We start from the raw sequence: 26,170 nt of genomic DNA, 5'->3' as shown, positions 1-26,170 counted from the left end.
CATGGCGGCCCAACACCTCCTCATGGCGGCCTTCAGCTCCTCATGGCGGCCCAACAGCTCCTCATGGCAGCCTAACAACTCCTCATGGCAGCCTACAGCCAACCCATGAGCCACCCTCTCTGGTGACAGTGGCAGAGCCTGAGGGAATGGCACAGAGCTGTGTGAGGGGAGGGTCAAGGCGGGGTAGGGACAGGCTGTGCCCCAGAGGGCAGTGGGAACAGCACAGCTCCCTGGGCAACAGGCACGGCCTCGAGCTGCCAGAGCTCAGGGAGTGCTGGGACACCAGTCTCAGCCATAGGGTTTGGGTGGGGCTGTGTGGGGCCAGGGTTGGACTGGATGGCCCTTTGGGGGCCCTTCCAACTTTCCACAGATCAAAGTGTGGAACTGCCTCCCAACCTTCTGACAATGAGGGCCATTTTGAAGTGAAGAAAAGCATCAGTCTGGATTCCTTGCGTCTCATGTGCTGTGGACAAGGAATGCCTGCAAACAGGAATCCTGCAGCTCCTCCCGTCTGGAGCGCTGGGACTCTGAGATGGAGAACTGCAGAGCAAACCTGTGAGCACCAAAATAGCAGCTCGTTTCGTACAATAACGGGATGCAGTAATTCATTCCTGAGACACTTGGGCATGCGTTTCATGTGATAACTCGGAGATAAGGGGAAATGATTCAGTGACCTATTATTTTCTCATAGCAGCTGAAACAAAGAATATGGACTAACCATTTGACCCAATGATATAAAAAGGAGCGGGGGAAATGCACGGCGTGGCCTGAAATCCATCATTTCCTCCAGCGTGAATCATCACCCCCATAGGTGGGGATTGGACTGTGAGCAGCTCTGCTGTGCTGACAGAGGCAGAGAGAAATCCCACTTACCCATTCCCCGCAGTTAAATACCTCCAAGTGTTTCCTAAAGTGAGACCACAGAGAATCGTCCTTACATCAACAACAGCAGTCCCCCCTGCTGACTCTGCACTGCTTGGGAATAGCATCATTAAAGCTTCTGGAGTGATTTGCCTGAGCGTAACAGATAACAGCGAGCAAATAAAATAATTGGGGTTTAGTTGCTGTGAGAAGGAGCCCTCGTTGCACCCAGTACTCCACAGACAGGCAGGCTTTCCTGCATGTGCGTGCAGAGTACCTGTAGGCTTAGAGGCTGGGCGCCGGGGAGGTGACCCAGCGGTTTCTGGGATGCACTGTCCCCAGCACAGGGACCATCCCTCACCAGGACCCTGGCCACAATGCAGCAGTGCTTTGAGGACAGATCTCTGGGGACGTTAAAAGGAACCAGGCTGGAGCAGGTGCCCGTGGGACTGCTGGAGAGCGTCTCCTCGGTGGAAATGTAGGTCTCATCAGCAGAGAGGACTCTGTTCTGACACTCACTGCTGGCCTTTGTAAATATAGCTCGCTTTGCTCTCTTTTCATACTCGATGAAAAGGCTTCAGCAGAGCCAATGTGGGAATGACGTGAGCGAGGGCCGCCAGGAGCTCTGCAGAACTAAATGGGGCTTCTCCCGGGAGCGAGCGAGCGCTCCGAATCCCAGCCTGCCCTTCAGTGTGTGTCCCATATACTGATCTTCTTTGCTTTTCCTATCCAGGTCACCTCCGCTGTCTAAGCACCCTATTAAAAATGACAGACACTGCCTTTAAGTTAATTCTGCCAAGTTTCTCCCTAAGCAGTCCTTGCATTGCTGACCCTTGCAGCATCCTTGCGTATGAAGTTCAGGAAGGATTTTTTGACTAAGCCACCGTATAGCTGCTTCCTTGCACCACATGCAGAGGGTGACCTGTGAAGCAATGCTCCTCAGCTTTGGAGGCAGCCTTGTGCTGCTGGGGATGCTGTTGCAGCCATGCAGGGCTGTGCTTTAGTTATTGCCTTTGTAAAAGTAGAGTCCTCGGGGCAAAAGATAATGTTCCTGAGTGTGTCTTGCTGCTCCAGTCCTCATGGCCTCTTTACTTACTGATTTTTTTTCTTCCCAGATGCCATTCTGTCTGGTGATGCCATGGTAAAGCAGCTCAACTCCTTCTGCATTCACGTGGCAAATTGCACCCAAGCAGGTGTCTGGCTGGGCTGCCTCTGTTACTCAGTAGGTTCATCACAGCACAGACCTGAAATAAACAGCACAACCCATCATTTCTCCTAAACACCATCATATGGCACTTCGAATACCACAAGCCCAACTAGAGGGGAGTTTCATGCTCAGTGCCACCACTGATCATAGAATCAGAGAATATCCCAGTTGGAAGGGACCTGCAAGGGCCATCGAGCCCAGCTCCTGATGATGAGATGCTGCCATACAATCACAGAATCATTAAGGTTGGAGAAGACCTGTAGGAACCCCCAGCCCACCCCCACCGTGCCCACTGCCCACATCCCTCAGTGCCACATCCACACGGCTCTGGGACACCCCCAGGGATGGTGGCCCCACCCAGCCTGTGCCAGAGCCTGACTGCACTTTCAGAGAAGAAATTATTCCTGATACCCAACCTGAACCTCTCCTGGCACAGCATGAGGCTGTCACCTCTCATGCTGCTCTCTCAAAGTGGCAGGAAGGATCTCACCACGCTGCCTTTCAGTCCCCTGCTTGCATTTTATATCTTAAACCAATCTGTGCATTCGTTAAGTGAATGCACTTAACTGTCTGGAGCTGTAGGGAAGCACTTACAGGTGGTTGAGGAGGGACCTTGCATTGCCCCGCGGGAACACCAAGGGCCCTTCACGAGGGTAGCACACTGGTGACAGTGGCTCTGCAGAGGTGATGTCCCCCAGTTTGATATGGCTGCAGGGTGCAAAGAAGCACAGGAAAAGCAGGGCGCTGGGCACCACAGCGAGCAGCAGGCAGGCGGCTGCAAGCTGCTATAAATAGTGCAGAGCTGAGTGGTGCTGCATGCGGCCGTGTGAACAACCTACAGAGTGAGCTGGAGGAGCAAAGGAAGAGCTGTGCTCTATTTATATTGCGTGTAATAAAACCAAACGCATGAAAACAATGACGGAAGGGCTGGAAAATGCTCATGAAGGCAAAACTCAGGCTGTTCTCCGCAGCCAGAGGATGGGGAGGGCTTCCTCCTGATGCTAACCCAAAGCAGCAGCTCCTTGCGGCTCTTCCCTAGCGAGCAGGGGCTGGGAGCACTCGGGGTGCATCTCATCCCACCCAGGGGCTCGAGGGCAGGGAGTGCCAGCACCCAGGGAATGGCTGTCAATCAAAAGAGGGGAGATTTAGATTAGGCTTTAGGGGGAAATTCTTTACCCAAAGGCAGTGAGGGCCTGGCTGTGCTGTCCAGAGCTGTGGTTCCCCATCCCTGGAGGTGACTGAAGCCATGGATGGGGCCCTGGGCAGCCTGAACTGGGGGGCAACCAGCCCATGGCAGGGGTGGGGCTGGGCTATGTGAGGTCCCTTCCAACCCAACCATCCCATGGTTCTATGAGATGTAAGGTCCCTTCCAACCCAGCCGTTCTATGGTTCTACAACCTTTAAGGTCCCTTCCAAGCCAACCATTCCATGGTTCTGTGACCTCTACAGTCCCTTCTAACCCAACCATTCTATAGTTCTATGACCTCTACAGTCCCTTCTAACCCAACCATTCTACAGTTCTATGACCTTTACAGTCCCTTCCAACCCAACCATTCTACAGTTCTATGACCTTTACAGTCCCTTCCAACCCAACCATTCCATGGTTCTGTGACCTTTACAGTCCCTTCCACCCATTTGGTGATTCTATGACTCCATGAAATAAAAGGATGCACCCACATCAGGATGGTCTTTGGTGGGGGCTGGGCACCAGGAGCACCATCCAACCTTTGCTCTAGGACCAAACAATAATCACAACAGGAAAACACACACACTCACTCATAGGCCATCACCATTTTTTTTCTTTTTCTCTTCATTTTTAACTCCGGGTTATGCAGACAGCACGGACAAAACGGATGGTTGCTTTGTGCTGCTCTGCTCTCGGTATAAATAGTTGCTTAATGACTTTCTGAAAGCAGGGGAACATCTGGCTCATCTCCACACTGCCTCTCAGCCAGTGAGAGTACGGATGGTGCGAGCCTGGTGCTGGAGGGAACTTCTCCCCCTCGTTGTGGGATGCCTCTGCCTGCACCGCAGCCCCCATGTCCTGGATGAGGCCAGCCCAACCCCGTGATTTATCCTCCTCGCCGCCTGCTCTGACACTGCTAATCTCTGAGAAATGTTTGAGCAACCCAAACGTCTGGGGCTCATGTGCTGCTGTCTCAAAATCTTTTCGGTTCCCAGCTGCCGCCACTGGTCTCCGGGCCAATTGGAGGGAAGTTAAAGGGAAAAAAATCCCGACCTGTGTCTGCTTGTAAGTCATTCACTGTTTGTTTAGCTTACGGTGGAGCCAGCAGAGCAGGGGTCAGCCTGGAGCTGGCTGTTGGCTCTGCCTCCTGCTGCACCCACGTGGCCGTGGCATTGCCAGGTGGAGGTGTGGGATCAGAGCTGGGATGCTGGAGGGACAGCACACCTGTGAGCCAGGGGGAAAAGCCCACTGCGATGAGGCTTAACAACGGGTCTGCATTCCTTTGAATTGTGTTCCATCCTCCTGCAAGATTTCTCACCACTTCCTTATCAGTTTTCCACCACAGGTACCCCCGTGTCTTTCATCCCAGCCAGGTTGTTGCCACCACCTAACCCCCCCTCCCCTCCCCTCCCCAATAGCTGCAGGGGTGCAGAAGGGGCCCCACACAACCCCAAGCCCTTCTCCCCCTCCCCAGGCTCCTACCATGGGCTTGCAGTGACACTGACCTGCACATGGCTCCTTGCATTGCTTGGTCAAAATGAAAACAAAATTCTGGGATAATACCATTGTGGGCATAGTGAAGAGCAGAGATTTTGGAAGGATAAACTCACATTCTCCCATCGCAGAACAGTTTCCAGCTGTGCACCTCAACCTTTGCAATGCTTGTTGCCCCTTTTGACTTCTTTGTGAGTTTGGTAGGAGCAAGAATCAACATTCAGCAATGTGTACGGGAGGTGTTTTGGCCAGGATAATTTTTCTTTGCTGCCTCAGAGGACAACAATTGCCATATCAAGCAGAAGAGCATAGCTGGGGGCATTTTGGGCCAACTAAGGGCTCTTGGCATCTTCTTCCTCTACTTGTTGGTTTGGGGCTGTCTCCCAGCTCACTGTCTCTGCAGCCTGGTTGCATGTCCCACGGGCTGGTAGCTACAGTTGGCCATGTCCCCATGATGCTCCATCACCCGGACCTGGCTGGCCATGTCCCCCATGGTGCTTCATCCCCGGGACCCAGTGCCCCCCTCACCTGATGTTCTCAGCATCACCCTTGGGCAGGGGCTTTCTCTCACTCATCTTTTCCCACATGGCTTTCCAAGAGATGTCTTGAAAAAACATTAGAAAGCCTTTGCAAGGTCCTGAGAAGCTTTCTGTGTTATTCATTTCCATGCCTTGGAGCTACCTAGCTCAGGGAAGCTTTGCTTACAACAGCTGGCAAAACAAAGCCGAGGGAGCTGATTCCAATAACCCCAGCAAAGCAGAACTTGCTCTGAAACAATTATCAGCATCACTTGCTGCGCTCTCTGCACGAAGTCTTAAAGCACGAAGACTTCATTAATCCTCCTCCCTCCCTTGCATAATGAGGTCTTTGCACTCTAAGGAGTCCCAGGAGCAGGGAAGAGTCCTGGGGTTTGGAAGGCAGGGGCAGCATGCTCTGACCCATAGACCTGCCTGGCTGCTGCGTGAGGTCTCTGGGTAATAAGAGCACAGGAAATGGCTGCTATTGGCATTCTCTTGAAAAATGTAAACTTCTTGTCTGCTGCTGGCTGTTGGGCAATAGGGAAAGAGGCTGGTGCTGCTTGGGGAGGGGGGAATGGAGCGAAAGGCAACGTCAGTGCTGTTAAAATGGACAAGCTCTGTCCCAGTCAATGGATATTTGTGTTTTACAAGTGTTGCCAGGTGAACTACTGAAGGGCTGTTACAGAAAGACACAACAGAAGGGAAGGACGTGGAGCTCTTGGAGCAGGTCCAGAGGAGGGGCACTAAGATGCTCAGAGGGCTGGAGCACCTCTCCTATGAGGAAAGGCTGAGGGAACTGGGCTTGTTTAGCTTGGAGAAGAGAAGGCTGCGGGGAGACCTCATTGTGGCCTTCCAGTACTTGAAGGGAGTGTATAAACAGGAGGGGGAACGGCTGTTTATGAGGGTGGATGGTGATAGGACAAGGGGGAGTGGTTTTAAACTGAGACAGGGGAGGTTTAGGTTGGATATGAGGAGGAAGTTTTTCCCCCAGAGGGTGGTGACGCACTGAACAGGTTGCCCAAGGAGGCTGTGGATGCCCCATCCCTGCAGGCATTCAAGGCCAGGCTGGATGTGGCTCTGGGCAGCCTGGGCTGCTGGTTGGCGACCCTGCACATAGCAGGGGGTTGGAACTGGATGAGCACTGTGGGCCTTTTCAACCCAGGCCATGCTGTGATTCTATGATTCGATGAAGATACCCAGTGGAGGATATTCATGGGTGCACCTGAACAGCAGGATAAGAAGAACTTATCTCCAGAATCACAGAACCATTAAGGCTGGAATCCATCGGTGACACCTGCAATCCATCACCTGTCACACCCAGAGCAGGCTCTTTCTAGTGAGCGCTGGGTGGTGACCAGGTTGCAACACAGAGGGCTGCTGGTGCAGTGTTTTCCTTGCAGACTTCAGAAGTGCTGTTACCAACAGCGTGCTCACGAAGATGCTAATTCTGCTCTTCTTAATGCTTTTATCCCAAGTTTCTTTAGAGCTTTTATTCCTGGTTGGCTCTTTACACTGAGATGTGTGTTGCAAGGTGTCTTCTCCACACACGCCATCATATAGGGTGTTTTCATTTTGGACATAAGTCCCACTTCACGTCTATCCAAAACATGTATATGAATGAGAGTTGGTGTTAAGAAAAAGCAACCGAAAAAAAGGCATGCGGTAACACATGGGAGATCCCGAGATGGGCAGAGTTCAAAACCACTTCAGTGTCACACAATGGCAATTAGCACACACGAGGTGGTCGGTAGTTTATCAGCACCAATCGTGATGGCAGCAATTAGGGGGCAGAGCTGGAAGCAAACACAGCCACGAGGAATTCTGGATCCCAAAACAAGAGGGGAAAATGATAGAAATATGGATTTCCTTGAGGTGGACTTGGGGCATCTCCTCAGTCAAAGGGACACTGGTGAGCTTTGCTGCCTGTAGAAATAGATTTTGCATTCTGTTTTCATGGGAGCTTTAGTGTAATTTGAGATATTCTAAGTATATATTAATATAATTAACACTTTGCCAAGGCACCCAAGTGAAGGTATGGGCCCAGCACAGCCTCAGCACTATCAGATGCCCGTTCTATTGCTAAGGGGTCACAGGCACCCAGCAGGCAGAAGCAGGAGGCCTGGCACCAGCCTCTCCCAATTCACTGAGTCCTGCTTTCATCAGACCTTTATCAGAAATACCTGATGCCAGTTAGATATCAATTAGCTATGCTGATTGGGGCAGGTTGGATGGAGATAAAGCATTAGCCTCAGGTTATTGTTTCCTGGGCTTGAAAGGCTCTGATTCAGATGGGGAAATCATCATAGAATCACAGGATGGCCTGGGTTGAAAAGGCCCACAATGCTCATCCAGTTCCAACCCCCTGCTATGTGCAGGGTCGCCAACCAGCAGCCCAGGCTGCCCAGAGCCACATCCAGCCTGGCCTTGAATGCCTGCAGGGATGGGGCATCCACAGCCTCCCTGGGCAACCTGTTCCAGTGAAATCATTTCAGATTTCTCCATGTCTGAATGTTCTCCAAACCCCGATGCTGGCAAAAGTGATACTGGGATTTAACACCTTGCCTATTATTTTATGTTATTGTATCTATTTGAGGCCACTCATCACACCATCATTTTTTTCAGAGAACTCACATGGAAACTTGTAGTTTTCAGCTCTGTGAAAAGAGGACATTTTTTCAATTAAAAGCAGCAAAGAAAGCCTTCTGATTAACCTAAATCCAACTATTTTCAGCGCTTTCCAAGGCCAGGTGTTGCCAGGAATAGGAGGCAGCTGAAGCCTCCTGGCAGGGGGAGATGAGGCTGAATCACAGAATCAATTCGATGGCCCATCAGGGCTGGTGTTCAGAGCCCAGGCTGCGGGCAGCTGTGTGCAGAAATGCCATGCAACCCTTTCCTGAGGTCCAGCTCTGCCCATCTGAGGGCTTGGCCAACCCCCATTTAAATCAGTGAAAGCTTTCCTATCTAAGGCTGGCTGCTCAGAAAATGAGGCCGAGCCATTGGCTTTAAAAGATTGGTGTCCATATCAGAGTGCTGCTGATGAATAACAGGAAATAAGGCATCACACAGGGCATGTTCCCTTTTGGATGGGCTTGGGTTTTCCTTCATCTGCTGCACCAAAGAGCAGCCCTTGGGCCTGGGGCCCACATTAGTGCTGCTCTCCCAAAGGGAGCGTAAAGAAAAGAAGGGAGAAAGAAGGAATGTAAAGGTGTATTGATGGACACTCCTGGTGTTTGAGCTGGTAATTAAGTACAGAGTACAGGATGCAAACACAAGCATTGGTGTGCTGGGTTGTCTGGCTTGCCGCATTTAGGACCTGTTGCTTCCCCTCCTGCTACAGCAGTCAGGGATGCCCAGCCGACCTCAGGCTTACAGCAGAACACTTAATTGCTTGGGTCTCTCTGTTCCTCAGTACCTGAAGCTGTGATGAGAAGCTTGTATTAATTGGCAATTAATTAAACGGGTGCTCGCAAAAAGTTGGCTTTTGCCCTGATCCTGTTCCCTTTTATTGAAAGGCAAATATTTAATGCTGTGGCCAAGGGCAGCACTTCTATATCTGTGCTGAAAAACATCACAACCCAACCAGTTATACTCAGCCTTGCCCTTACAACCTAACAACCTGACACATGAGCTGATCATATTACCTCCTTTTCTTCTTTTCCTTGTTTTCCTTCTATTGGAACTCAGGAAAATGTGGGCAAATTCACCTCGAAGCTCATTTCTTAGCTTGGAGACTGCTGGCTGCTCACTGCCCTGGGCACACCAGGACCATCCCTGCGCTCTGCAGGCAGAGCAGGGTCCTTCAGCAGCCCCAGCTGTGCTCCAGCTGAAGGACCACAAATGTGATGCTGTTGCCATGCTCCCAGTGATGCACATCTCCTCTCTTGTCCTTCAGGTGTTATTTGAATAAAGGATTTCTGATGGGTAAACCAACACTCGTAATCCCCTGCCTTTTTCTCAGAAACAGGGAGCCTGTATGATCACAGGTGACCATTTCCTCCTTGCTGCCACCATCCTCTGTTTGCACACAGCACCTCTCTATCCCATCTAGCACTCTGTCTGTTTAGGAGGGGAGGAGCAGAGGCTTTCCTTCTGTTTGCCTTTTGTAGCTCATCTTCTCCAGCTCCCTGAGAGGGATGTTCAGAGCAACACCTGCTCCTAATGAGCATCCCGATGACCCACCTGGAGCCCCAGGATGTGTTCAGTGGCAGCAGGTGGAAGCACTGCTGGGGGATGCTGAGTTGGGGTGGTTACAGAGTGGGAGTTAATGTGGATTTACCCTGCCCACGGGCAAGGCTTCCTATCTTCTTGGCCCCTCGCCCTTCTCCATACGTGGCTTCACTGCAGAGAAGCTCTCCAGGCTGGGCTTTGCTTGGTTTCTCTGCATTTAATTTGCTCTCCAGGCAAATGCCAAGGGAGAAAGCTTTGGTTATTGAAAGTCACTGGGAGGTTCTAGGGGAAATGGCTAGGAAGGTTCTTGTTGGTTTCCTGGGCTCTGACCAGGGACATATTTTCAATGGATTTAGAAAGGAGGTTGTGGTGAGATGGGGGTCGGCATCTGCTGCCAGGTGACAGCAATAGGATGACAGCTGTTGGCCTCAAGTTATTCCTCATACCCAACCTGAACTTACCCTGACACAATTGCTTCTGAAGGAGCAGTCAGGCAGTGGCACAGATGCCCGGGGTGTGGGGGGGTCACCATCCCTGGGGATGTCCCAGAGCCATGGCAATGTGACACTGAGGGATGTGGGCAGTGGGCATGGAGTGGTGGATTGGAGTTGGACTTGGTGACCCTAGAGATCTCCTCCAACCACAGCGATTCTATGATTTATTATCTTTTTCCCCTGGAGGAGTGGCAGGGGGCTCCCATGCTGCAGTGAAGGGCTGTCTCTGTCCTCCTGCAGCTGCCATCAGATCTGCATCCATTCTGAAATGTGGATGGTTTGGTTTTGTCGGAATATTCTTCCTGGTCAGGGAGCATCTGTGATGGAATCGGTAGAGGTTTGTCTTAATGGCTGCAGCTTTGGGCAGAGTCAGGGCTGTCTCTGGCCAGCTTGTGTGTGTGTGATGCCTTCATCATGGCTTTCACTTCCTATGCCAATAATGGAATAGTATTTCAATAATAATTTAATATAATACCCTCTAATCGAATAGTCTGTCTCTCAAAATCTCATTTAGAGCCATTTGCCTTGATTACATCAGCCAGAGTAGAGGAAAACAAACACCTAATCCATAAATCAGGAATTCTTTGAGCTGCAGACTTAGTTCTTCTTGCAGAAATGGCTGATTTGCAGTGAGAAACACCTTTGTAGTGAATCCAGAAGGATCACTTGGAGCCTTGTGGCAAGACGTGGTCCTAATGCAGGCATTTTAGAAAGCTTCTGTGCCTCAGCAGCACAAGCAGCTGTACAAAAAACCTCCGCAGACAGGGGCCAATGCATTGCTGCTTCTGTATTATTCATGATCGGGAGGGCAGGAGGCATCTTGGAGGGCTCCCCATCAGCAGGGAAATGCAAAGCGCTCTACCTGATCCCTGTAATAGGCAATGTGTGCCTGCAGGCAGGAGTGTGATTTCCTGGGCATATTCCTCCTAATTACACACGATCTCTTGGGTTAGAACACAGCTAAATCTGTTGATTGTATCTGATGGCAGATGAGAATGCAGGCATTAATATTAATATCGTTCCTTTTTGTTTTAAGTATTGTGAAACTGGGTGGGATTCAGCTGGGGGTTGCTCTGCTGCCTTCAGAGCTGTTACATTTGCCTGCTAAATAGGATTTTTGCAGCAATGACTCAGATACATCTGTAAAACAGGAGACACTGGGGCAAGCATGCTGAAAATGGCTCGAAACCTCCCAAACACTGCAGATTTACCCCAGAATGGCCGAGCTGATCCCCAGCATGACCCTGGCTGCACCTTGTTGCTGGTATCACTCATGTGATGTTAGTGTGCAAGTAGCACGTCCAGCAGTGCCCACATGGCAGGAGGCTGCGCTTGCAGATGCACTGAAGTTTTTCAGTCACTTGCATCTTTTGCATGGCTTGTATCATCTGCCAGAGGCAGGCACCCAACGCACGGGCTGTGAAAGAAGAGCCACAAAGCTGACTGGATGCTGTTTGTAAATGCAATCCATAGGTGATACTCCAGGCAGTTGTTAAGGAAGCTATAATCCTCCAGCTTGCTTTAGCACAAAGGCAATACCTGAATTTCTCCATCCCACTGTGAAGGTAGCAGCTTTGGAACCGCTGTGATGCAGAGCACGTGGCAGCACCCTGCTCCCAGCTCAGCATTGTGATCCACAGCTAATGCAGAGAAGGGAAGCACAGCCCCAGCACTGCACTGTGGATCCCAGAGCATCCCAGCTTTCTCTCCATCTGTGACAACTTCTGGGTGTGAACCAACACATGCAAATACAGACGCAGTCCCTGCGTGGCACACGTCTCGGTGCGAGAGCTGAATGTGCAGCTCGGCCTCAGGAAATGTCTTGCAGTTTGATGGTGATCTGAATGTTTTTCACCAGGCAAGAAGAGCAGCAGAGGACCAGGAAAAGGGAAGTGCTGATGGAAATAATGGGTGTGAATGGCGTGAGGATGCGGGCTCTGGTTTTAATGAGGTTGCGCACCACTGAATCATAGAGGTTGGTGAAGCCCTCTAAGACCACCAAGTCCAATCCCAGCCCACCATGCCCACTGCCCCATCCCCATGGTCCTCGAACACCCCCAGGGATGGTGACACCCCAACTCCCTGGGCAGTCTGTGCCAGGGCCCAACTCTCTTTTGGAGGAGAAATGGATCCTACTATTCAACCTGATTCAACATGAGGCCATCACCTCTCATCTTTCCGCTGTTACCTGAGACCAGAGGCTGACCACCCCTTGCCACAACCCCCTTTCATGAGCTGGAAAGAGCCATAAGATCTCCATTGAGCTTCCTTTGCTCCCCCAGCAGCAGGGATGTCCCTGGCAGTGCTGCAGCAGCCAGCTGGGACACTTCCAGAACATCAGCCTCAGCACCTTTGGCTTTCTGTACATTAGACAGAACTGCATTCCCACAGTAGGAAGTATTTCTGCAGCAGGGTTAGATAATCTCGTTCCAAATTAAAGTGTGCTCTTGAGCACTCTGCTAATCAAGTGTGACAGTGCATGTATCAATTGAAAATCATTGTTACGGTGATTATTCCAAGCTGGACTGTGCAAAGATGATGAATAACACTTTGGGGAACAGCAAGTAGATTTCTGCCGCAGAGAATCATTGCATCCAGGTGTTTTTCTTCAAAGGCATTTCTTAGTCTGAAGATACATGCAGGAATCCCCTCTTTTGGTGTGTATAGATCTGACTGTGTGGGATCAGGTGGTGTTTGCTTCTAGGATTGCTCACAGCACAGGATGGCTGCAGACCTGGGCAGGTCCCCGTGTTCCTGCTGTGCAGGAGCAGAGGAGGACACCCCAGACTGGGGGACCACAGGAGAGATTTTCTCCACAGCAAAACCTTGTTCTCCTTTCTGCCTTTGGGAATCTGCTTTCCGCAGGAGCCAAGGGCTAGCCTCATGCTTTGCCCACCATTGTTCTGGGCTGAATCAAAGGGTTTTCAGCTCTGGGATTATTGTGGCACGAAAGCCGCAGACTTAAAAACTGAAAGATGCAATTCAGCTGCTGGTATATAAATATGCAGAAATTATAGCTCGTTCCTAATCTTAATTGAGCACCATATGATCTGCATTCACTGCAGTCAATTTGGAAACATTTAAAAGCTATTTTGATGGCTGTTTTTACAGTTACTGATTTGTTAATGTGTGTTTTGCAAATGCAGTTTTGATTGGCTCATCTTAATTTGCCAAATGGAAGGCACTTCTAATAAAGCTAAAAGGAGCGGAGAATTTCATTTGACTTTGCATTTTAATACGTTGGCTGGTGTTTGTTTTTCTACTCCAGCCTGCGTGGGGAGAGAAGGGGTTTGTGGTGAAGAACACACCCAGCTATTAAGTGCTTTGATGTATTTGAGGGAAAAGATTGTTTTTCTGGTGTGGCTGCCTGTTGGTGAGCGTGGCACTGGCTGGGTAGGAGCCAGGTTACCGTCAAGGGTTGCTCTTCCAAAGGGATGAGGCCAGTGGTACTGAGGGGGAATGGCTGGGCAGCACCATAGAATCATAGGATCACCCAGGTTGGAAAAGACCCACAGGATCACCCAGTCCAACCACTCACCCGTCACCAATGGTTCTCACTAAACCATGTCCCTCAGCACGACGTCCAAACGTTCCTTGAACAAGCGTTGCCACCATGCAGCCTTCCTCTGGCACAAACTTGTGGCTTTGCCCTGGACCTTCTCCCAGTTCTGATGTGTTTTGTCCACCTGGTAGCACGTAGACACAATTTGTGAGTGCGATTGGCAGCGTCTCCCACGTGCTGGTGGGGAATGGAGGCTCCCAGGGGAGTTCAGGCTTTGGGTCTCCCATCTTCCAGCTTTTGTAGCTCCACGTCTGCACTGGGAAATGGGATCTTGGCATTTTTTCCACACTACAGACTCAAGTTGCGATGGAGCCTTTGATTCCCAAAATTCTGCATGCTTCCAAATCCCATTCCTCTGTTCTGATTTACAGCTCTGGAGAAATACAAAAGGGCAAGCGATTACTATTCGTTTCATCACCAATAAGTTTTTCATTTCCTTCCTAATCTGAAAAACCAGGCAATTATTGAGGCCCAAGCATCACACTGCCACAGCAGCAGAGGGAAATTGCCCTCCTGCGTGGGGCTGAGCAATGCAAGCGTTCTCTTCTTTGTGGTGACCCCACCTCTGCCCAGCTGACTGTGGGAATAAGTCCTCCACAACATCAAGGCCATCTCTGCTCCCTCTCCTCCAACACCTCATTTGTTGCAGGCAGCGATCAGATCAGCTGTGAGGGTGGGTGGCAGGAGCTCAGGTTTTTCTGGTCTGACTCGAAGGACCCATGGTTTATCAGAGCGCTCCACTCCTGCAGGCACCACATCAAATAGCCTCCCTCTCCACCTAAGATAGGAGTCACCCACTGTCTTAACTTTCACAACCAGCCACCAAGACAGTGTTTTGGTCTTTCAAGCCTCACTGCTTTCTTCCAGACCTTACAGGGTGCCTCCAGTTCCCATAGTGCTCTTGGGTTGCCTGTGGCTTGCAAAACTTCTGGCACCAGCCTAATATTTGGCCCTGAAAGGTCTTTACGGACAGTGGCTGGATTTTCTCATGCAATGCTTTGCTGAGATTTTAGTAAGTTAACTGCACTGAACTCTGCTTTGCTTCTGTAGAGTTCAGTTGCTCTTGGCTGTGTCTGAGCAGAGCTGTGCCCCACATCACGTGTGAGGTCTGGCGGGGAGGTCTGATCCCCTGTGGCCAGGCAGAACTCTCCTCCTCACTCATTTCCAACCCATGCCCTCTTATCATGCAGGTCGCAGCTTTGTTGTGGGATCCCAAGTGCATTTCACACTATTGAATTTCGTCTCCTCTCTGCAATTCCTGTCCTCGAGGCCCTCTTGTTATTGATGTCTCTCCTTAGTTTTGTGCCATCAGCAGATTTCATCAGCATGCTCCCACCTTTATTACTTCGTATGACCATTAGTGAAAATATTAAACGATGCTGCTTGCGATGCGGATCTGCCAAGAAACGTCTCCTCCACTGCTCTGCCTTTCACCTGCATTGCTCAGGTTCCTCCATCCCTTCCAAACCCACTCCTTGTCCCACCTCCTCCCTGCAGTACCGCATGAGATGCTTCGCTGAAGCCCAGGTAGATGCAATCTCCTACATTCCCTTTGTCTCGGAAATCCATTATCGTAGCTAAGTCAGGCACAATTAACCTTTGTTTCACCTTTGCTCCAATTTTATATCATTTTCCTTTTACCTCTGCAACTGGAATGGCTCCTTCCTTCGTACATTCTTTTAAATAAAGTCAGATTAGTCGGCCTTTAATTATCCAATCACCATTTTTCTTAAGCATGGGGATTACATGTGCTAGGCTCCAATATAATGCAGGAGCAGCCCTTGGGGCAGCGATCCAACCCTGCAGCTCCTCTCTCCTGAGGGGGGATCCAAATCACTAAGATAAACCACAAAGGACCGTGCACCGGTGTTTCCTTTGCCCTTCACAATAATGTTTCTTGTGCTTTCTTAAAGCTTTATTGCTGTTAATAGGTCATGAATTAGAGGTAATAACTTCGGGAGCTTCATTAATTTCCTTACTGGGTGAGAATGAAAAAGGTGACCCGGATAAGCCCATAACATTCTGGATATGCTCATCAATCTTCCGAGATTGAACCTCTTTGTTCCTTTTTACAATGCTATATTTCTTCCCCGTGGCTTAGGTAAAAACGCTTCATAAACCTCTTCAACAGAGCCCTAAAATACACAGAAGTGAGTATTTTCACCTCCAGAAATCCGAGTTCAAATTTTACCTCTAGCAGTAAGTAAAAATAAGAGGTGTTCTTTGTGACTTTATGTCTTCATAGGAGAAGTGCTCCAGCCCTGTGAGCATCTTTGTGGCCCTCCTCTGGTCCTGCTCCAATAGATACTCCACGTCTTTCCTATGCTGGACACCTCAGGCCTGGATGCAGTACTGCAGATGGGGCCTCACGAGGGCAGAGCAGAGGGGACCATCACCTCCCTCATCCCTCCTGTCACCCTCATTCCTCATTTCCAGAAGGAGCTAGCACTACTGAAAGGTGTAATACTTAAAGCCTGTGTGTTGCCTGAGCACCCCACCTGCCCCCAGAGAAGGGAAACTGCTAAATCTAAACCATAACTGGAATAAAATGCCAAGTTCCACTTAGCGCTGGGGAGCGGAGCGGTGCCTCTCAGTGTAACTGAGCAGCATCTTCTTTCTGTTTTGGGATGAGATATGCAAGAATAGGGCTGCTTCCACCCCTGCTGACACAGGGAAGCTGGTCATGCCCAGGCCGATTGCTCCAGCTTCCATCCGGGGACACTTGTCCCATTCGTCCAAGCTGAGTGTGCCAAAACCATGCGATGAGCACAGAATCTGTATGCTCTATGAGTCCGTCATAAAGCTGACGTGGTGAAGATACCTATTGCACGAGTAATCTGGTGATGAATGCAAAATGCACATTGGGCTGCAAGGAGAGGGATCAGGGGAGAATTAGAAATGTGTTTCCTTCTCTCTTCTTTCAGAAGCCAGTTCTTTAGAGAAGGAACACAAGGTGGACCACTTGTTTATGCATTTTGCTTGCACTGACAGGCCTTTTGCTGCCAAAATGAGCCTGCACTTGAAGCCCATTAGTAGAAGCAGCCCTGCAGTAGGCAGCCCAAACCCAGCCCTGCAGCATGACGCCTCAGGGCAGAGAGCATGTGGACATACATGCGGGGACTCCTCTGGGCTGGGTGCACGCAGAACAACGTGCACGTGGCTGGGTACGTGCGCAGCCCTCCCTTGATTTTCTCTTCCTTGGACACACACACATCAGGCAAGAACTCCTAAAGCTAACAGGATGCATGCTTTTACATGGCAGCATGCCAGAGTGACCAGGAAAAACCACGGGCTGCTGCGTTAGTCAGCGCTGAACTCAAATATGAAGATATGAGTGCTTTGCACGGAAGGTTGTGTTGTTCCCATACCACCGTCACTCACCTTGGCATTTCCTACAGTGAAGTGCAAAGCTCTGGGCCTCTGACACAGGATCGAACTCTGACAGCTAATGCATTTTTTCCCCTTTTTTCTCCCTAATGTGCTAAATTTTTTCCTCTTGCCCCCATTCAGCAGACAGAAGTGCTCGTGGGGAGCGTGCTCCATAGGGGATGGCTGGAGCATGACAAGCATCGCCTGCCCCAGAGATGTCTCAGCCCCGGCGCAGCAATCCCAGCAGATATTTAGCTGGAGAGGTCACCTGGAGCCCAGCCACACTCCTGCGGTTTCTTCGTGCTATTTTTGTTGTGCACACAGCAGAGGAGAGGCAATATTTGTACAACCGGCAGCTCAAAGGTTATTGGTTTTGCTCAACATTTGTTTTTCAAATGTAATACTGCTGTCCCTGCATTACTGCCAGAGGAGTTTCAAAACCTGGCTCGGAGCCTGTGGATTTCCGTTCTGTGCTAACGGCCCGCTCCAAGGAAAAGTGCACAGGATGAGTTTCCTGGAAAAGCATGGGAAAATTTCACACCAAGCGTGCTGGGAACAGGGGATGAGCACAGGGATACATCACCCGCGAGGGGTCAGCATCCAGCGCACCGTTCTGAGCCGCATCTCAGTGCCACAGCTGATAGAACCTCAGGTGGAATGGCCCCAAATTCCCCCTTTCCTCGGAGGTGCTGCCTGTGCCCGTTGAGAAGGGATGGGGATTGCACATGGCTCCCACACGCAGCTGTCGCAGCACGAGCCGACGATAAAAGCACCATATGCTGCTCCGTGCTGCGAGAGCTGCAGATCACTGCAAGAAGCCCTTTAAATATTCTGGAATTTAATTACGAGACTGTCGATGCTTTAAATACAGGAATGCATAATGTCTAACACGAGGGAAGCTCATCTGGAAGGTGCTGGGAGGGAAAAGCCCTGGAGGCTGCCACGCGCTGGTGTCGTGGGATGCACACAGTGTCAGCCATGGATAGGAGATGTGTCCTGGCGCTGGGATGCTGAGCCACCCGAGTTACCTTAGGCACGCGAGCACCCGTGAGGTTGTTTGGGTCGGACCCTTGTAAAAACATCTTCTTTCCCAAAATATGATGGCACAGCTCGCCCCTTCTCCATGTCACCTGCCCTGTGGTGGTAGGAAAATGGTTATTATCTTCCTCCGTGTTAAATGCCGTAGGTGTTATGTCTTCAAAAACAAAGCTGTGTTTAACATAGCAGTGTGATTGTTGGCGTAATGGCAGGAAGAGAAGAAGCCTTTGGGATGAGAAGCACGGCACGGACCTTGCAGAATGTCCTCAAGGCAGTGTCCCTGTGCCCAGGACAGCCACCCAGTAGGTCTGCAGGCCCTGGGGCACCAGCAGCAGAGTGCATAGCAAACCCATTCGTAATAGATTGTTCCTATCTTCCTACTTCAGTTAACACAGAGAACTCAAACAAGAAAAGGCAGAATGTGTATTTTCCAAGCAAGTAAAGAAGAAAGTGCTTGGTAAAGACTTTGATCAGGCTGGAAGTTAGGAAAAATTTATTCTCCAAAGAGCAGTCAGGCAGCAGCACAGCTGCTCAGGGAGTGGAGGAGTCACCATCCCTGGGGGTGTCCCAGAGCCGTGGGGATGTGGCACTGAGGGACGTGGGCAGTGGGCATGGGGGGGTGGATTGGGGTTGGACTTGGTGATCCTAGAGGCCTTCTCCAGCCTCAATGATTCTATGATCCACAAAAAGAAACGGACTAGAAACTCAACCCCAGGAGCTCAAGCCCCCTCTTGGCTTGTAAAAGCTGGCAATGAAACAACATTCTTCTCCATTAAGCATGTAGAGACAGTGCCCATATCTGCACAAGGCACTGCTGGGGCACGGCTCTGCTGCTGAGGATGCTGAATGCTGGCTGCCTGCTCAGCACTGTAAAATGGAGCTGCTCAGGGCATGCTAGGGCAAGCTTTGGGGATATTGCGATGATTCTGGCTTCAGCAGCCCCACTAAAGTGGTAGATCCGTGCCCTGAAGAAGGGGCTGGGTGCTGAGGTGCCATACAGATGCAGGGAAAGGGTCTGTGTGGGGCATATGGAGCTCAGCGAGGCTGATTTAATGGAGTGTGGCATGTCCTGTATCATTAACCCGTTGCACCTCATCAAATTAGCGTTGCAAATGAAAACCACATTGGCCTCATTTTTCAAGACAATTTCAAGAGGGAAAATAGCTTTTGCTGGTGGAGGTGGTATTTGCTTTTCTGGAAAAAAGCAAAACCTCTTCTAATCCCTCTGGAACTTTGGCTCTGTTCGATTCTGATCCAGAAAGATGCTTCGGTCCTCCCATGTTTTTGGGGATGCATACAGAGAAGGTAGTGGATATGACGTGCATTGCTGCAGGAAAGCAGTGAGAAATAGGGAACGGCCACAACGTCACCATGTGCCACCTGCTCCAAAAACGCCCCAGAAACCAAGCCTGGGGCATTTTCTCATCTCAAAAAGTACTTCTGAAAGGAGGAGGTGCTGCGATCCCTCATGGAATGCAGAACTTGCTTGTATGGTTCAAAATAAACCGGCATCTGTGCTATTTGGACCGCTGCCACTTTCTTCCTTATCGGGCTCGCTTGCTGAAGGGTGACTCAGTGCAAAGCCAGCAGCGCCCCAGGACTCTGCTGATGTCATCGATTGCATCACAGGGCTGTGGGGCTGGGAGGGGGATTCCTAGTGCCTGCAGGAAGGATGGAGCATGGAGAGCCCTCCGCCGTGTCCTGATGTCTGCTGCACTTGGGGACAACGCTCCCTGAAATCAATAGGAGCACTGCATTTTGCTGCTGGCATTGCACTGCTGTGGGCAGCAATTCTTTCGGAGGCTTCCCCTGCAGAATTGGAGCTGGGCACTGCACTGCTCCTGCCAGCGGGATGTGGAGGTGTGGGGGCAGCCCCAGGATGGGATGGAGCAACCTGAGCCTTTGCAAACACTTCAAGTGGGGTTTTGCAATAAACAAAGCTGGTTTCTCCACCCTGCCAAGCATGGATGCAGCTGTGGGAAAAATCCCCCCCCTGTGTTCCTGTAATGACCATGTTCCTGGGTTTCAAGGGGCTTCCCCACCAGGAGCCACGCAGCGGTGCTTGAAACCCTTTGCACTTGACGGAGCAGCTCAGTGGTGCCTGTTGCTTCCTGCTCCCAGCCACTGTGGCCAGGCACCAATCATAGCATCATGGAATCATTAGGATTGGGAAAGAAATCTATAATCCCCAAGTCCAACCCCAACCCACCATGCCCACTGACCATGCCCCTCAACGCCACATCCCCACGGTTACTGAACACCCCCAGGAACAGTGACTCTGTCTCCTCCCTGGGCAGCCTGTGCCAGTGCACTGCCACTCCTCCAGACAGGAAACTGTTCCTAATAGCAACCTGACCCTCCCCTGGTACAATCTGACGTCATCACCTCTGATCCTACCACTGTTGCCTGGGAGGAGAGGCCAATCCCCACCTCACTACAATCTCCTTTTAGGGTGTTGGAGTGATGTCCTTGCTCAGTATCCTTTCCACTCCCCTAACTCAACAACAGCAGTTAATGCCCCACCAGGGAAATGGGGAACTGTCCCATGCTGGGTGGCACCAGGAGGAACTCCAAACCCTTGCAGCACCTGCAGTTAATCCTTGCTCTATTGCTGGGCACTGGGTAGGGGACAGAGGAGATTTCCATGCCAGGTCCCCCCGAGACCCATACGAACCACGGGTCGCACCAATTGATGTGGTAAACATAGCGGGAGAAAAGCTATGCAAACATTGATGGAACCAGGCCTGGCTCCTGCAATTATCTTTCCTTACAAGAGGTTATTATACCCTTATAATTAATTGTGGGCTCATGCCAGAAAAAGTACAACTTGCATGGGCAAGCCTTGGAGGGAGGAAGACCTGAGCTGGGAAGCAGATCTGTAGGAGGAAGCATTCTTTTCCCACGTCAAGGAGCAGCAAGACAAGTAAATTCAGCGCTGGAATTTTGCTCCATACCTTTTATGGCAAAAAAAAATGAGGCTTAACTTTGATTTGCAAATACATGTTCCAGCTTAAATCCAACCTGAGCTTTAATACACAGGGAAGCACGAGGGCACCCGCTCGCTGAGATGTGCTGAGCACGGGCTTGTGGGAAGGGAAAGCACAGCTCAAGGCTCCCACAGCAGCACGCTGATGTGGCTTTATCCAAGGACAGGGTTCAGTTCTCATTGCTCAGTCTTGCCTTCAGTATGAATTAACGCAGCTAAGTAATTCATGTTTAATGCATCCAACATAGGCAGCGAGAGGCTTGGAGTGAGCTCCCTTCCACAGCTGGGCAAGGGGGAATCTTGCAGTGCCTTCCTCTGAAACTTGCTGTGTTTGCTTGTGGCTCGGCGTGGCATGCAGGGGTGGGGAGCACACATGGAGGCGAGAAGAAGCAGTTTTACCTTCCTCAGGATAACCACAGTGAGCTGGTGGTGCTGCAGCCAAAAAGACTTAGCAGAGTAGTTCTACAAAGCGTTCTGCTTCCAGCATATCAATATTGCTGATGGAAAGCCATTCTGTCAGAAAATCTCCCTCCAGCTCCAGGCTAGAGTTTCATACCAAACAGTTTTACTGTCTCCCCAGCAACTGGGACTGCCGATCCACTACAATGAATTTCCATAATTAACCTCCAGGAACCAAAAATGAAAACTATTTGTCTGCAGGGTGTTCTCAAACAACAGCTAGAAACCACTTCATTCTGAGCCAAATTCAATAGGATTTTCTCCACGGATTTCAAAGGATCTTCAGATCAGTTTGGTTCAGATTAGAGTTCGGATCCACATCAGTGCAATACAACTTTGGATGTTGGTTTTGTGGGTTGGTTTGGTTTTTTTTTTCGATTTGGATGGGACTTTGAAAAAAAAAAAAACACCTCTCTTTTTGTTAAAATCGAATCCTACATTGTCATCATCGCACTCCGATGCCCGCGGATACTCGGTGCTTTGTAAGATGCTGTGCTGATCTGGTACGAGGCAGGAATGTAGAACAGCACAAGGGATTTAGGCAAAACACACACGTTAAAGCTGTAGGTTCTGAATCTGGATTTTTGGCTTTCCTCCTCGGGGAGGGCTGTTTCATGCATCACCCCACCACGGGAGACGTCCTTGAGATGCATTGTGCTTTCATGGATGGTAGAGCACCCGGCCGTGCGATTTGTTCCTACTGTGAGCACTAACAGATCATACATAATGGAACAGCAGAGCGGCCGCCGCTGGATTTGCATGAGATTGTGTTTATCCAGGAGTTTTCCTGCCTTGGCTGCATTTACCCAGGAGGAATAGGCCCTGTTCTGGTGGAGTGTTGATTTGAGGCCAAGGGGCCGTGAGCCACAGCAGGAGGGCACTGAGCCCTGAGCCCCTGCTCTGCTGCTTGTCTTGGTCCTGGCATTGCATTGGGCTATCTCAAAACAGTCCAAAACTGGGACTTAGATGTATATGTGAATAAGACGCATCTTTTCTGGTACAAACTGCAAAATGTTCAGGTGTCACAAAATGCAGGTGTATCTCTGATGGTGGGATGGCACTTATGGCTCTCTCCAGCTCCCTGAGAGGAGGCTATGCTAAGGTGGGGGTAGGACCCTGCTCCCAGGTAACAGCGACAAGGCAAGAGGTGATGGCCTCAGGATGCACCAGGGGACGGTCGGGTTGGTATTAGGAACAATTTCTTCTCTGGAGAAGTGGTAATGCACTGGCACAGCTGCCCAGGGAGGTGGTGGGGTCACCCTTCCTGGAGGTGTTCAAGAACCATGGAGATGTAGCACTGAGGGGCATGGTCAGTGGGCATGGTGGGGTGGGCTGGGGTCGGACTTGGAGGTCCTAGAGGTCTTTTCCAACCCTAATGATTCCATGACTCTACAGGAAGGGAGCAAACGTGGGAGAAGGGCAACAGCCTCCCATGTGTTCTCTGCAAATGGAGGCGAGCAGCGCAGCCAGCATCGTGGCAGTGCTCTGCCAACGAGTGCCAGAGCACAGCCCCAGGGTGTGCCAGGTCAGCCCTGATCACACAAGACGTGGAATGCCCACTCACATCACAATAATTACAGTATGATTAGTATTGTGAAATTTCTTGTTGTCTGTCCTAATGCCCTGCTTTGTGTCCTTTAGGGATTTTGGAATAATGTTAGAGTGCACATAACATTGTGAAAGCATGGCCCTCAGCTCCTGAAACCTGGAGTAGCTAAGCTTTGTTTCTTTCCCACTTGGTCCTGAGCGCTCAGTGAGCTGTTGGTCAAGTGAGAGAGAGGTACAGATGTCTTGAGTTAATTTTAAGTAATTCTTTATCAGTAATTCTTTATCTGTAATTCTTTATCCGTAATTCTTTATCAGTAGCGCTTATTTTCACAGTTGCCATTTTTTCCTACATAGCTGTTAAACCAACCTCATGACACAGGATTGAGATGCTCATTCTCCCCATATCACCATCAATTTTAAACCCTCCTTGGAAGAGAAGAAAATGAGGCCCTGGTTTAGGCAGCCAAAATCTCGGTCCCTCCATGGCGACCTGACCCTTGCGCCTTCTGGCCCTTTGATTCCTGTGGACTCGAGGGATCCCAGCCAGCAAACACTCCCACACGTGCTGTGGGCTCCTGCTTGATGCCCGTCAGGATGCTGGGGCCACGTTTTGCACAGACAGTCACTAAGTGAGATTTTTTTATTCCCTACACACTCGGCGTGGCTCGGGGCTTTCTGGTTTTAAGCCCTTACCACTACACACAGAAACAACAGGAGCTCTGTTCGAAACCTCTGAAGTGCTGCATAATGTTAAGTGCTCAGAATGAATCAAGTCTGGTGTGTTCAACCGAAATTAGCGGGTACTTGTGACCTTATTGCTTCTCATTTGTCAAACAGGCACACTCTGATCATGTCGTCTCACAAGGTACCCGTGAAAAATAATTTATTTTCAGCTGTTAAGAACTCAAACATGACAGAGATAAGTACCAGAGAAGAGGAAAGAGATAATAAATTGGTATGTGTTGAGAAGAAGGTTTTGAATAGCGGCCCTAAATGAAGCATGGATTACACAGGGAGCTGTGAGACGTACAGATGTTTCTGAATAGCTGCTCGTTAAGGTGACAATATCGCTCTGTGGGCTGAATAAGTTCTCTGCAAAACATAATTTGTGATCGGGAAATTAATGACTATCACTGCGTGCTCACACGGGAGCCCACGTTTCCGACACACAGGAAACGCGCATTTCCTAACACACAAGTGTTTGACCTTAAGCCTTAATAATGCTCTTTTAATGTATGTCGCGTTTAGCTACACATACACACACACGGAAGGAGGAGGGAATGGGAGCTGGAAGGTTCATGTTTTATGTATGGCATTCAGTACAGAAGCTTTGGTAGCTGGCATTACGCGGATAGGTATTCTGATGGCAATTTTAGATTTAAATCGTCAAGCAATCATTGCGGTGCTAAAAGCACTCTTCTTAACTGTTTTATTCTAGTCGTAGAAAGCGTTCAAGCTGATGACTTGCGAGAGGAGAAAAACGTATCTTGATATTTCCATAAAATCTCATACAAGATCAGTAGTCATTACCAGAGATAATACTGGATTATATAGATGATATTAATATACATATAATACTTCCCTGGATGGAATGCAGAGAAGCTGTGAAAGTCTAGAAGGGAGTCAGAGCTGAAGCAAAATGGGGAATTTGAACCGAGCAGAGCAAGAAACTCGGCTGTATAAATCAAAATCGGACTGCGTGTGAAAAATACCAATGGAAACGTTAGCCCAGCCGTGTTATCCCCCTAGTTATCAAGATATGTGAAGAGGCATTAAACTTAATAGTATGACATGAATAATAGTTTTACAGGGATTAACATATCTGGGACAGTTTCCCCAAGGAATGACAACAAACAAGCTGTTCCAGAGCAGGCAGGCATATCTCGTAGCTCCCTCTCTTATTGATTGTCGCAAGTGCACAGAGCTGCGAGGTCCCACGCTTCCCCTGCTAGGAATCCCAAGTGCGCACAGGCGGTCCCTGCACAGCCATACGTTATCCCCTTTCTCCTCCGCAGTGCCTCTGTGCCAACGAGCACACTGCAAGGCAGAGTGACCTCTTCTAATATTAGCTCGGGCTGTCGGTTTGAAGCTCCTTGTCTCGGCTGCATGGCCCCGGCGGGGATTCCTTCGCTTCCTCGCTCTCAGAGCACTGCAGGACAGCCTGAGAGCCGTGGGTTTGGAGCTGGGTGACGCTGGCGGTGGCTGAACTGTGAGAGCAAACAAAGCATGTAAACAGCCATCCCTGCTCATATTAGCACAAGGCGTGCTGTGGGAAGTCATGATGAGTAAGTGCTTGGTGTGCATTAAAGTTTCCACATTCTGAACATAGCTGGATGCAAGCAAATTTTCCGTATGAGCTGTGCAAAGCAGCAGTCCCCCATGGACTATGAGCATGGCTCCCTCCTATGTACCCTTGGGTCCAGAGATAGAAGCCATGCCACTGCCAGTGGCACACAGTCTAGAGCCATAGGACGGTTTGAGTTGGAAGGAACCCTTAAAGGCAATCTAGTCTAACTCCCTGGCAATGAAAAGGGACATTTACAGTATATTGGGGGGCTCATACCCCATATCTGTCACCTTTCTGGGCGAGCTATGCCAGGCATAGGCACTGCTTTTGTTGCATCTTGCCTCCATCTGCACAGAGGTGAGATGCTTCCATCCACCTCCCATTCAAGATCAGCAAAAAGCTCCTTCAACCCCATCTTCTTCTCCCTGTATATTCGACTGATAGATTTCAGATGGTGTACTGGGCTCAAGGAGAACATGGGGCTTCTCTGCCTCCACTCCTGAAGCTGCTGTGTCTCAGATACAATAAAAGAATGGAGGAGAACAACAACAAAAAAAAACAAACAAAAAACCAAACAAAAACAACAACAACAACAAGAAGGAAAAAAAAAAAAACAGGACTTTATGCACTCTGAAGACACCTTCATAGATAGGGATGGATGGAGGCTGCAGATGTGCTGAGGTGAGCTCTTCATCTGAAAAAGCCAGGGTGCAAATCTATGTATCCCCAAGGCCTCCTAATAACACATACCCTACAAACTTTTTTTTTGCTCCAAATTGCCACCAGAAACCAACTCTCAGGCTGCTTGGAAAGCTTATCAGAGGTGAGTAATGCGGCCAGCTGACAATGTGACGCAGCAGGACACCGCAACGGACGCCATGTTTGGGATTCTGCCCCACCTGTGTCACTGAGGTAAATTCCTGCAGTTAAACACCTGCAAGATATTAGGGCTTTTCTATGTCAGACGTTATGAATGTTTTTCTCGTGTTTCAGC

This window comes from Gallus gallus, chromosome 7 (genome assembly GCF_016699485.2).
Source record: "Gallus gallus isolate bGalGal1 chromosome 7, bGalGal1.mat.broiler.GRCg7b, whole genome shotgun sequence".
Lineage (NCBI taxonomy): Eukaryota > Metazoa > Chordata > Aves > Galliformes > Phasianidae > Gallus > Gallus gallus.
This window is presented reverse-complemented; position numbering follows the sequence as displayed.